At 53.0% G+C, this 12,324-nt stretch overlaps 2 long non-coding RNA genes across 2 annotated transcripts; both read right to left on the minus strand.

The window, feature by feature from the left end:
* Positions 1-1,378: 1,378 nt before the first annotated feature.
* Positions 1,379-6,961, minus strand: LOC123585422. Its single transcript, XR_006706153.1, has 2 exons — positions 6,255-6,961; positions 1,379-1,549 (listed from the first exon to the last, which is right to left on the minus strand). It is a non-coding gene; the product is annotated as an uncharacterized LOC123585422 (long non-coding RNA).
* Positions 6,962-7,040: 79 nt separating this feature from the next.
* On the minus strand, positions 7,041-9,059 carry LOC123586756. Its single transcript, XR_006706928.1, has 3 exons — positions 8,493-9,059; positions 7,901-8,004; positions 7,041-7,460 (listed from the first exon to the last, which is right to left on the minus strand). It is a non-coding gene; the product is annotated as an uncharacterized LOC123586756 (long non-coding RNA).
* Positions 9,060-12,324: the final 3,265 nt, after the last annotated feature.

Here is a 12,324-nt window from a genome sequence, read left to right on the forward strand (position 1 = left end):
TTTTTTTTCCCCCACTTTGATTGGGCCTAAGGACACGTCAGGTGTAGACAAGAACAGGACTCCCGGGATCACGGTCTTCTCTGGCTCATCGGTGTGCTGACAGCCGACCGGGCCCAGCCCAGACCCGAGTCCCCCCCGTGTCATGGAAAAGCACAGACATAAAGAGGGACTTGAGCTGCACGCTCAACCCCAGCTCTTCTGGCCACGTGACTTGAGCCAGTGTCTGCATTTCCTTTCTCCCATACTCTGCACTTCTCTGAGTCTGCTCCAAATCAGAATACACCCCTTCACCCAGACGTTCCCCCCGGAAATGGTCAAAAACATCACAGGAAGGATGTCTTTTGCTTGGAACACATTAATACCTAACATTTAAACAATGGCTCGTATGGCTCTTAACCTGACTTAATACTCGTAGCAGCCCCAGGAGGTGAATGTGTCTGTCCCCATTTGACAGATAAGGGACTGAGGCTCAGATTAAAAACTTGGCCCAAGGTCTATTCCGGAGTGAGAGGGCCAAGGCTCAGACACTGACCTCGACCTTCCAGGTGCAGCTGTCCTTGAATTGTCACCTCACACCTGCAAGGGGAGTGGGGCACGTCTCTCCCAGTCTTCTGACCCCCCAGGAGGGGGTCCGCCCAGATCTCCTTCCGGTGCCCCTCCCCCTTCCCTGGCTTCTTGTGCTTTTTGATTTCAACCTCAAACCTGAAACTGTTCACTGAGGACCCTGCTCAGTGTGCTGGAGAACGTTACCCAGAGAACAAGGACAACGGGACGTGCCTGAGCACGTGCCTCCCCGCAGGTGGCCCTCAGCCAGGATGGGGGGGGCGAGGGGGTGTCAGGGTAGAGCCCTCCAGGGCAGTCACCCTCCCTCTCCAGAGCTGTACCAGGGGTCAGGCCGTGGTGCCCTCCTCAGGACTTTGCTGAAATCATGCCTTTACTTGGTTCCTTCCCTTCCCAGGCAGGCTTGCCTCCTGACTCTTTTACGGGCTTCTCCTGGGAGCGTTTTCCTAATAAATCACCTGCACACGAGTCCTTGACTCAAGGTCTGCAACTGCAGAACCTTGAGCATTGGTGCATCTGTGCATTTGTGTCCCTAAACCCCCTCACCCCAAAAGCCCCTTCATGGGTGCTGGAAATAGCGTCACAAAGGAGGCATGGTCAGACTGGACTGCCTCTCCCCAAGTCAGAGGCAACCTCTTTTCTGATCCAGATCCTCAGGCTTTCTGTGAAATTACAGTCTAAAACATTACAAAAAAAATCATTCTCCACAGAGCCTAAAAGGAGCTGGGAAAATCCCCATGATTCCTGCCCCCCCCGCCCCCAGCCACCTTTATAGCATGATACACAACGTCCTCGATAATTGTTCTCAAGGACTCACAAATAATCCTATTTTCCCTCAAATTCCACCTCCCCTGCAGGCTCATGCTGGAAGTCTCTCCACCAGAGCTTTGAGTGTGGCTCCAAAAAAACACCCCGGTCAGAGTCAGACGAGAAGCTGTTATCTCAAAGCTGTTACATCTTGATGTGAATGAAATACCAGTCTCTTCATCTATAAAACAAAGATAATGCCACAATTTGGCAGAGTGAAGATATATGATGGCAGAATGTAGGAGAGGGGGCTGAAGAGGGCTACCAGAATCTAAGGATTGACGCTCGTCATAGGGGGCGCCTGGGTGGCTCAGTCAGTTCAGCATCTGACTTCAGTTCAGGTCATGATCTCGCGGTTGGTGAGTTCAAGCCCCGCCATCAGGCTCTGTGCTGACAGCCCAGAGCCTGTTTCAGATCTTCTGTTTCCCTATCTCTTTGCCCCTCCCCTGCTTGTATTCTCTCAAAAATAAATACACTTAAAAAAAAAATGACGTTCCTCAGGATGACATTTCACCAGGGACACTGAAGGCCAGCGCTGTTTCCATGCTTTCCAGATGTGGAGCGTGAGGCTGGCTCAACCCAGCAAACCAGTGACAGCTCTTCCTGCTACAAGGAACAGAGTCATGACAGCACAGGCAACGAGGAAGTGTATCCACCCAGATAACCAAAGTCCCAAGGTAGGTTTTCCAGACCTGGTTAAGTCACAGTTCAGTGACCTCATCAAGGACCCCAAGATGTCCCCTTATTCCCAACACCTCATCTTCATTCTGATGGCATGTCCCTCCTACTAGCTACCCTCATGGTCGCAAGATGGCCAATGGCACCAGTCAGTAAGGAAACGCAAATTAACACCACAGTGGGATCCCCCACACTTGTATTCCAATGGAGAAAATTGTGAGAATCGACCCTTGCTGGGGTTGGTGAAGAGGTGGGGGAACGGAACGTTCACACACCGCTAGTGAAGCTGTAAAATGGCACAAGCACTTTGGGAAACAGTGGGCAGTTTTTTTCAAAAAGTGAAACCTATGCACACCATGTGACCCAGCCACTCCACTCCTAGGTGTTTACCCAAGACAGATGACAGCATACGTTCACGCAAGGACTTGTGTGTGGACGTTACACAGCTTGACCTGTATGGCTGAAAGCCGGAACAAGCCAAACGCTTGGTCATCAACAGTTGAATGGATAAATGCATCGTGGTACGTTCATACAATGAAATATCACCCAGCAATGAACAAGAATGAATTGTTGATACACCCAACAGCATGGGCCAATCTCAAAGCAAGTCTGCTACACGAAGGAAGACGGACAAGACAGAGCACGTACTGTATGATCTGTTTACGCAAAAATTGAGAAAAGGCAAACTAATGTGTGGTAACGGACAGCAAATCCGTGGTTGGCAAAGGAAAGATGACAGGAAGGAGCAGGAGAGAAAAATGACAAAGGGGCAGAAAGAAACGTTTGGGGTGATTCATATGCTTGCTATCTTGATTGGTGGTGATTGTTTCCCAGTGTATACATATGTCAAAACTTATCAGATTGTATGCTTTAAATATGTGCTGTTCACTAATGCCAATTATGCCTCAGTAAAGCTCTCTTTTTTTAAGCTACTTGAGCAACATCGAGCATGGAAAAACACCACCAAGTATAGAATGGTTTACCAGAGGTCAAAAGCAGTTCACCTCCATTTGGAAAAACCCACTAGACTATTTTGGTGACAGACCAAAGGACACCTCTGTGGTGACCAGAAAGACTGTGGCTAATTGTGCATCTGTGTCCCTAAACCTTATTTATTGTCTACTGTCGGCCATTCATGTGCTAGATGCTGGGGACAAACAATGAAGGCCCTGCCCTTGGTAGCCCAAACTCCAGCAGAGAAAGTCCACGAGAAACGACAATAAAACAGCATTCACACTCTCTCCCGAAAGCATGATGTCTCAGCCCGACGCACTGACCAATTTTGTTTCTCTGAGTCTCCATTATTCTTGTGGCGGCCACCCAACCCCCTTGAGGAATGCATCCTTTAATGATTAGCTACGGTCAAGTCATTGTCAGCAAAGATTATTTGACGCTCTGTTTCTTCACATCACAGGACACGTAGCTGTCATAGTGTGAACTCATCACCCACATCTTCTACTGTTCCCTTTTTGTATCCACCTGGCCCCCCATTAGTAGATTGGGAGCAGGTATGTACAGTGAAATGCATTGGGGTCACACGCCTGGATCCTGACCCTTCTCATCACTACACCATAATAATCTTGGGAAAGTAATAACCCTCCCCGATTCTCGAATCTTCCATCCATACCATGAGAATAATACGTAACTTCCAAGAATAATGAGAAGATGGCTAAGAGATGATCCCTACGAAGAACCGAGTACAGTGCCTGACACGCAGTAGGTGCTCTGCGTGTAAATTGAAACTACCAATATAATAATAATGGTTCAAAACCAAGCTCTATGATCCATCAGCATCACGCCCTTGGGCAAGTTATGTCACAGCTGTCATGTCGGTTCCTCCGTGGAAATGTGAAGGTTACGATGTTTATTTCACAGGCTGTATGTCAGGCTCCCCATGAGAGCTGGGTCAGAGATTCGTGAGTGCTTGCTAATTGCCAAGCGATGGGCTTGGTGTTGGTGCAATAGGGATGGGAAAACAGAGACATGGTCTCTGGTCTCCGAGGGCTCAGAAAGCATATGCAGCCAAGTATGCTGTCGTAAGAGAGAAGCAAGTTTTGGAAATGCGAGCATAGAGAGGCACTTCTCCTAGGCTGGCAAGGAAGAGGAAAGCTTTCTGGAGGCTACATTATCTGAGCCAAGGCCAAGGCTAGAAGAACGCACCAGGCTTATCCAAGGACGGGGAGAAGAAGTGTCCTCCAGGCAGGTGGCCAGCAGGTCACGTCAGAGAGCCGCACATCACCCAGCACGGGGGCTGAGACTTAGGTGGCACGCCCATCACCCTGCGGGACCCCCGAAGGCGCCAGGCAGGCTGGTCTCCCTCCCGCCTCTTCCCCATGCCATTGCTCCTGCCAGCCGCTGGCACAGAGCTGCGCCCGTGGCAGAATTGGCCCTGTCACCACTTCCAGACTGACCCGTGTGCAAGAATCCCCGCGGATGTGACAGCCCTCCTCCTGTCAGGCCCTCCAAAGTGACTCCCTGCCCCGAGCTGGCACTGGCTGGTGACAATTACAGGGTAAGAGTGACTCCTCCTCACCGTGGGGCTTTCAGATCAGCGCTATTGTCCTTCTGGAACATGTATATTTCCCTGTGTCCTCCACAGCCCTGTGACTTCCAGCCCCTGATCAGTCGCAGGATCCTATTTTTGCTGAAGAGGCTGGGCCAGGACAAAGGTCCTAGATGGCTTTCTTTTGCTCCCTCCCAGTTTCCTTTGTTAGGCTGTCCTGTCCCCACCTGACACCCCCAAGATGGCTGATTCCCCCTGACAAATTGGGAAGGAGGGGACGGAGGCAGCCAGCGCTATGGAGCCACTGTGCGTGCTGATAAGTTTGTGACAATTTGCTACACGGCAACAGAAAACTAACACAGGCTGTCAGGTGGAAATGGACTTTGTGTTTAGAGGAGGAAGAAAGGAAGGAAGGGAGGGAGGGACGGAGGAAAATCGAAGGGCACCGTGAACAAAATGTGAGAGAAGGCAGTGCCATGTGGGACGAAGGCAGAGGCAGAGGGAGGCAGGGGCCAGCTCGCATAGAGACTTGGTAGGCATAGCAAATGTTCAGTGCAGGTGCAATCGGGGATTTCTGGAAGTCCTTCAGTGGGTGAGTGATGAGATCCGATTTATGTTTTCGAAAGAGCACTCAGGTGCTGTGTAAAGGACAGATTAGATCCTAGAAAGTGATAGAGGCACCATGGAGACGAGTGGGGATGGCTGCGAGAAGCTAAGGGAGCTGGAGGGGTGGGGGGCTCACGTGGCAGCCGGGAGAGGGAGAGAAGCGGGCGGATTCAGGATCTCTCTTCAGGAAGGTGCCCACCGGCCTCACGTGTGGGCTGGGCACGGGGTGAAGCATTCAGATGCACTCAACATGATTCCCGGGACCTGGGCTTCCGCAGCCTGGAGAAGATGGTGACAGTCACAGAAATGGCAAAAAAAAAAAAAGGGAGGGAGGAACAGCTTTGGAGCCAAGGTGGGAAAAGTAAGACTTTTTTGTGGTCTGGAGCTGAGGTGCCCATTAGTCATCTAAGTAGAGATGTCAAGGAGCAGGATGTACAAGCGTGCGGCTTCAGGATGTTAGTGCTAGAGATAGAAATTTGGAAGTCATTACCGTGAAGATGATGTTTAACGGCGTGGAAGTGGATGAGGTCACGTAAGGAGAGAACGACGACCAGGACGGAGCCGTGGGGTGGTCTGACAGTCAGACCCAGGGCAGGGGAGGGGGCCCGGCAGAGGAGAGGGATGGAAGCAGCCTGGGACGGGAGGAGGAAGAGCTGGAGTGTGAGTGAAGCCAGAGCCGCCTCAAGAAGAAGTAACCAGCCACATGATGGTGACTAGCAAAGAAAGGGGCAGGCAGGGGAGAGGCCCCGGTCCCGCCAGCTTGGGGTCTGACAGCAACCAGGCAAGGCAGATGCTGTGGGTGGGGCTAGGGCTTCAGCCCAAAGGGAGTAGGCAGCAGAGGAGATGGCAGGTGAGGAAGTAGGAGGACACGGGAAGGGACCCCATGAAGGAGAGCAGAGGACAGCGCAGAAGCCAGCGTGGATGTGGCGGTGGGGGGGGGGGGGGGGGGAGGTATCAGAACACGAATCATCCAAGGACAGGAGTAGAGTCCATGACCCAGACCGCAGCGGAAGTGACAGAAGTGGGGACCGCCACCCGCTGACACAGGGGGAAACAAGGGCAATGCAGAAGCAGGTTCGGGGGCACCTGGGTGGCTCACCTGGTTCGGTGCCTCACTCCTGATTTCGCCTCGGGTCGCGATGCCACCGTTCGCGAGTTGGAGCCCTGCATCAGGCTCTGTGCTGACAGTGCTCGGGATTCTCCCTCTGGCCCTCCCGCTCGCTCGCTCTCTCTCACTCTCAAAATAAATAAATAAACATTTAAAAAAAAAAAAAAAAAACAGCAGGTTCAGAACGAATTCCATTTGGGAGCTAGGACACCAAGGATGTGGCCTAGAAGCATGTGGTGGCCAAACGGAGGTTCCAGAGATGGTGGGAGCACAGGACCACGGCCCGGGGGGCAACCGTGAGTGCAGGCGAAAGAACAGAAGGAGATAAGCACGCATCTCCGTGTTCACTTGTTTGCTTCCTCACCCTTCCCGCTCCGGAATACACGCTCTCTAAGATCAGGACCCGAGTCTCGTTGTGTCCTGTTTCCCCCGCACGTTGCTATGCACTCAGCAAATACTCCCGGAACAAAAAGGCGTGCGAGGTTCCTAACCGGGGCCCGGCAGGTGGGAGCTGGCCTGCCCTTTGGGGGCTCCCTCCTACCCCACACCTCTCCCTCATTTACAGTCTCTGAGGTTTACACACAGAGCCCTGGGGCTAGCACAGGCGGTGACAGACAAGGGCCGCGGGAAATTTACAGCACAAACAGAACAGAAACACTGCCTGCAGGATCAGGAGACCCGGGTTCACGTCCCAGGTCTGAACCTGATTGTCGGCTTTGACCTTGCGGTGCCCCCCTCCTCACACACTGCCCACCCCCCAACCCCCGCCCTCCCGCCTCAGGGCTGTGTCACCTGTAAACAGTGAAGACTGGATTGTGTTCCAAACCTTTCTTTTTGAAATCAGCAGAACCCCTGTGACCAAACCTTTAGGGCTGGTCTGAGATATGAAAGACATCAACGGGGGGCCTGTCTCCGAGGCTGATGGAATCCGGAGCCCCAGAGCTCAGCCACACCCAGGCCCCCAGGCGGCCGCTCAGGGCTCCAGGGCACCCTTTGCCCACTGGCGGTCCAGACTCCCTCTGTGTGCGCCTCCTGGTGGAGATGCCCGGTAGGTGCAGCCCCTTCCGGGTCGCTCGGCCTTTCCAAAGAGACCATCTCCTGGTGATGGAGCTCAAGCCCAAGGCCCTCTGGCTGGGATGTTGCTCTCTCTGTGATCCTGATGGATGCTGACAGCAATTAGCGGAGAGAGAGATTTCCCTGCAGAAAGATGGGAACATTTATTAAGCACTTCATGCCAGGAGGCAGAACACAGCACAAAATTCATTAGTACTTAGGGCCCCAGCAACCCCCCATTTTCACCCAAGGGCTAAAGGAAAACCTAAACTCCATAAATAAGGGCTACCAGGGCCTTTTAAATCTTGGCTTGCACCAGAGTGGGATTTCCATTTCTCTAATTTGCCGTCTTATTCCCTGGGCATGTCAAGACTGATATGAGTTTGGGGTTTTTTTATTAAATCAAGCACCTGTCAGGAGGAAGTTTACTTCACCGTCAATGATGTGGCCAACCAGCCATCAGCAGGTATCCGACCTCAGCCACTTCGAGAGCTTTCGAAAGGGCTGCCTCCCTTGGCCCCCTTAAGGCTTAATTTTCTTAACAAATCACATTAGGGGTTCTTAGCATATCACAATGCTGGCACCTCACGTCTCTGCCTGTCGTTTCTTCCCCACTCACGTGGTGTTTGGGAGTTCTTCCAGGAACGGGTACCGAGCACCTTCCATGTAGCAGACTCCATGCCAGGCCCTGGGAATACAGAGCTATTTTACTCCTGTCTAAAGGGTCCCTGCCCCCAAGGAAATCTCAGTCTTGGGGTGAGGGTGGGGAGCTTTGCTGGCACCACGGCCTGTTGAGCCAGGATACAGGAGGGAAGCCTAATCCAGTCTCAGAGCAAGACACCTGAGGAAGGGGCAACCCAGTGAGGAAGGGTATTTCCAGGGCTGGGAACTGCATGTGCAGAGTCGCGGAGGAGGACGAGCAAACAGGACGGGCGTAGGGCCCTGCACGTTTGGAAAGGCTGAAAAGTGGCAGACAAGTGAATGCAGAGAAAAAGGAGGCCAGTGAGTTAGGCAGGGGATGGGTCATGAACTCTTGGAGGCTCTAGCTGAGAGATTTGAACTGTAGCCTGGAGAGAAAGGGGAATCACAAAAAGCCGAGCTATGCCAGTCGCCACCAATATTTTTACGTGGCAATAATAATTTCTTAGTTGCAAGTAACAGAAACTCAACTCTAACCTGCTTAAATAAATTCTGGAGCTTTTCTGGCTTCAGGCATGGATGGATCCAGGTGCTCAAGCGATCACATCAGGACTCAGTCTTCCTGTGTCTGTTCTGGCTTCAGTGTCAGACAGACCATCGTCACATGGTGCCTGCTGGCAATTCCAGTCTAACCCAACAGCCGGTATTAGCAAACACTATTAACTGCTCCCTTGGTCCAGACGGGATCCTAAATAATTTCTAAACATCTAGTCATTTAAACCTCTCAATGACACCACCAAGTGGGTGCTATTTTAACCCCTTTCCATAGATGACAAAGTCGAAGCACTGAGAAGTCAAGCACTGGACCCGAAGTCACACGGCTACAAAATGGCAAAATTGGAATAAGAACCCAAGATTGCTGCCACAGTCCACACAAATTTACCAACCCCTTATCCACCTCCCTACGTGAGCCTCACGGCTTGGAGTCCCAGCAGAAAACCCCTCTTCCTGGGGCGTCTGGGTGGCTCAGCCGGTTAAGCATCTGACTCTTGGTTGCGGCTCAGGTCATGATCTCATGGTTTCGTGAGTTTAAGACCCGTGTCGGGTCTGAGGTGACAGTGCGGAGCCTGCTTGGGATTCTCTCCCTACCTCTCTCTCTCTCTCTGCCCCTTCCCCACTCATGACATCTGTCTCTCTCAAAATAAATAACTAAACTTTATGAATTTTTTTGAAGTTTGTGTATTTTTGAGAGAGAGGCAGACAGACAGAGTACGAGTGGGCGAGGGGCAGAGAGAGAGAGGGAGACACAGACTCCGAAGCAGGCTCCAGGCTCCGAGCTGTCAGCACAGAGCCCGACACGGGGCTCGAACTCACGGACCGTGAGATCATGACCTGAGCCAAAGTCGGATGCCTGACGGGCTGAGCCACCCGGGTACCCCTAAATAAATAAACTTTAAAAACAGAAGGAAGAAAATCCCTCTTCCTGCCTCTTCCATCCTAAGACCTGGCTCATCTTAAGACCTAAGACCTCATCAGACTGGCTTGGGATCTACACTCACCCCCAAGCTAACTGCTAAGTCCAGAGAAACAGGATTTGGCAGCTGGCCAGACCTGGGCTCTTCCTGCCACTAGGAGGGTGAGGTAGCCTGTCCCAAACCTCATGAGCTGAGAGCGAGAGGGCTGCTGTCTGGAGGAAAGTCTGGGGGATGTTACTGAAAAGTAAGGGTTGCTAGGCCCCCAAATACATGGATACCAACAGCACCACAAATAGTAATAGTGCCATTCGTGCCCACGTCCCGCATGACCTTGAAAAAGCACTTTCTCATTCGTCGGCACTCTGGTCTCCGGGACAGCCCTGGGGGACGAGAGGTGATGGGGTCCGTGTTCCAACAATGGAGCCATGTTCGGAGCAGGAAAACATCTCTCCGGGGATCACGGTGAGGAGAAGCAGCCCCAGAACAGAGTCCTCCTCGATGGCACCTGCTTCCCTGAGTCCCATGACCGCAGCCTCCAAGGCCCACGGTCTGCCCGCTTCTTCCTCACGGGAAGGAGGCAAACGACGTGGCGGCGGCCGAGACTGGGATGGCCCCTGGCTTTGTCACGTCTGAAGTTTCTTCGAGGACGATCCCCTGACTTGTGTTTCTTCGGTGTGATTCAGACAGCACCGGCAGGGCCGAGCACACGGTCAGAGCCCACGAGGTGCACACCGAGTTGAACTGAATGAGACAGGTCACGGACTTCTGCCCCCGCCCTGCCGGCTCCCGGCGTGCTGGCGGTCACCTCCACGAAGCCCTCCAGACCTGCATCCGGCCGGCTCACCGTCATGAACGCACAGGGATCAGTCCAGGCAGCTCATTACTCTCTGTGCAGCCACACAGGCCCAGGCTCCAGTGACGGGGCCCCGTGTCGGGCAATTACTTCACGCACGCGTTCCAGAGCTTTCCTGAACGCCCGGGAGCAGTAGGCACTCAGTGGGACACAGCCGGGGATAAGACAAATAATACGAGCTCGGAGCTCATATCCCAGTGTGGAGGATACAAACAAACCAGTATATAAACACCACTTCCGGGGCCCCTGGGCCCCCGGGGTGGCTCCGTGGAGCGTCCGACTTCGGCTCAGGTCCTGGTCTCGCAGTTCGTGAGTTCGAGCCCCACGTCGGGACTGAAGGAGCCGAGCCCACAGAAGTGCCTGCACAACGTCCGGCAAATGAGCGAGGTGAAGTCGCTGTCATTCCTCCCCTTCCCTACCCTGGCTTAACACGAAGGATGTCTCCCGGACGGGGTGAAGGCAGGCCCAGGACTAGAAACAGTGTTTCTGTGCTACCTTCCAGGTCTGTCTCTGCTCCTGCCCTGTCCTCCTTCTCCAAGGGGGAGAAAGGCTGATCTGGTTGGCTAATGCCAGGACAATGGGCCAAACTTGCCAGCGAAGATTCCAGAGTCAGGACAGAAAACCTCTCCTTCCTCCACCTTCTGAGAATCCAGAAGGACAGGAGCTAAGATGGACCCTGAGCTTGGCCTCATCGTCCCTTCCTCTCCCTTGAGGATTTCTCTTCCTCAGTCAGGTGCCCTGAGCCCACTCAGAGCTAGGTACTGTGCAGACAGACTCTTCCTGCCTCTCTCTCTGTCTCTGTCTCTCTCTTTCTCTCTGTCTCCCTTTCTATCTCCCTGCTTCCTTTTCCTCCAGGGGCGATGCTCTCTCTGTTCTGCTTTGCTCATGGAGGCAATAAGGCAACGTGTTAAGGGCTCCAGAGCCAGACTGCCAGGTTCAGCCTTCTAGCACTTGCTGTGTGGCCTCCCCACATGGCTTAGCCTCGCACATCCAGTTTGCTCTGTCCATCCAACAGGCACATAACAATGATTTTCATTTCAAAGGGTAGTGGAGAAGCAGCTCAGAGACTGCTGCGTACATGAAACAGCTGTTGTCGTAGCTCGGGCTACTCTAGGCTGTTTCTAGTAGCTCAGGGTAAGGAAGCTTCTTAGACCATTAAGATGGCCTGAACAATCTCTTCATTTACCAGCCCTCTGCACCAGGCTATATGTCGAAGGCTCAGCTAACAGGGACAGGTTCTTGTCCCTTCCCTCTTCTGGGCTTGCACCCGGCCGTCCTTCCACTGTTCCTGTCTATTCCTGGCCATGATCTCATTGAAAGGCACCCCAGTCTCACCCCGATGTCTGACACAAGCCTTTGGCTCTGTGATTGCAAACGTTTGGCTGTGATTTCCTCTCCTGTTGGGAAGAAATGCCTTCTCCCTCCTGTCTCCGCCCTGACAAGCAGCGAGATAGAAAAACAATTGCTTACCGGCTTCAGACAAGGCCCCCAAAGCTGTTAGGAGCTGCCTCCCCTCCCCCACCCCCACGCCTGTTCCCCTGGCTTTCCCCGGCCCGAGCTGGGGAGGGGAGATCCAACCTCTAACCCTCCTCGGGCTGCGGCATTGACTGAATTAATCAGAGAGGCAGACGGCGGCCATTCAGCCTGAAGGCCACCTGTGTTCCAAATTTGAAAATCCATTCACTCGGGAAAAGCAGAGAGTCCCATGGGAGTTGAGGGATTTCAGTTCGCTGAACACTGCTTTGGGCAAATAAGCAATTTTATTTCCTCTCCCCCACCCCCTTAAAAACATCAATGAAGTGTTTTGTGGTGTTGCTGACAGCACATGTCACTTGGAAGCTGGAAATAAAATCTTCTTTGAGCTATTTATAACTGACTGGCAAATGGAAGGCAATGGAAAGGAAACGAAGACTAGAGCTGAGAATGGGGGTCCGGGGGGCCGGAGCTGGGGGCCAGGCCCCCACTCCCGGCTGTGAGCTCAACCTAAACCGCTCAGAGCCCCGGGACCCCGATTCTCCTGCCCCGCTGCCCACAGAGGGAG

The sequence above is a fragment of the Leopardus geoffroyi genome, chromosome C3 (assembly GCF_018350155.1).
Source record: "Leopardus geoffroyi isolate Oge1 chromosome C3, O.geoffroyi_Oge1_pat1.0, whole genome shotgun sequence".
Lineage (NCBI taxonomy): Eukaryota > Metazoa > Chordata > Mammalia > Carnivora > Felidae > Leopardus > Leopardus geoffroyi.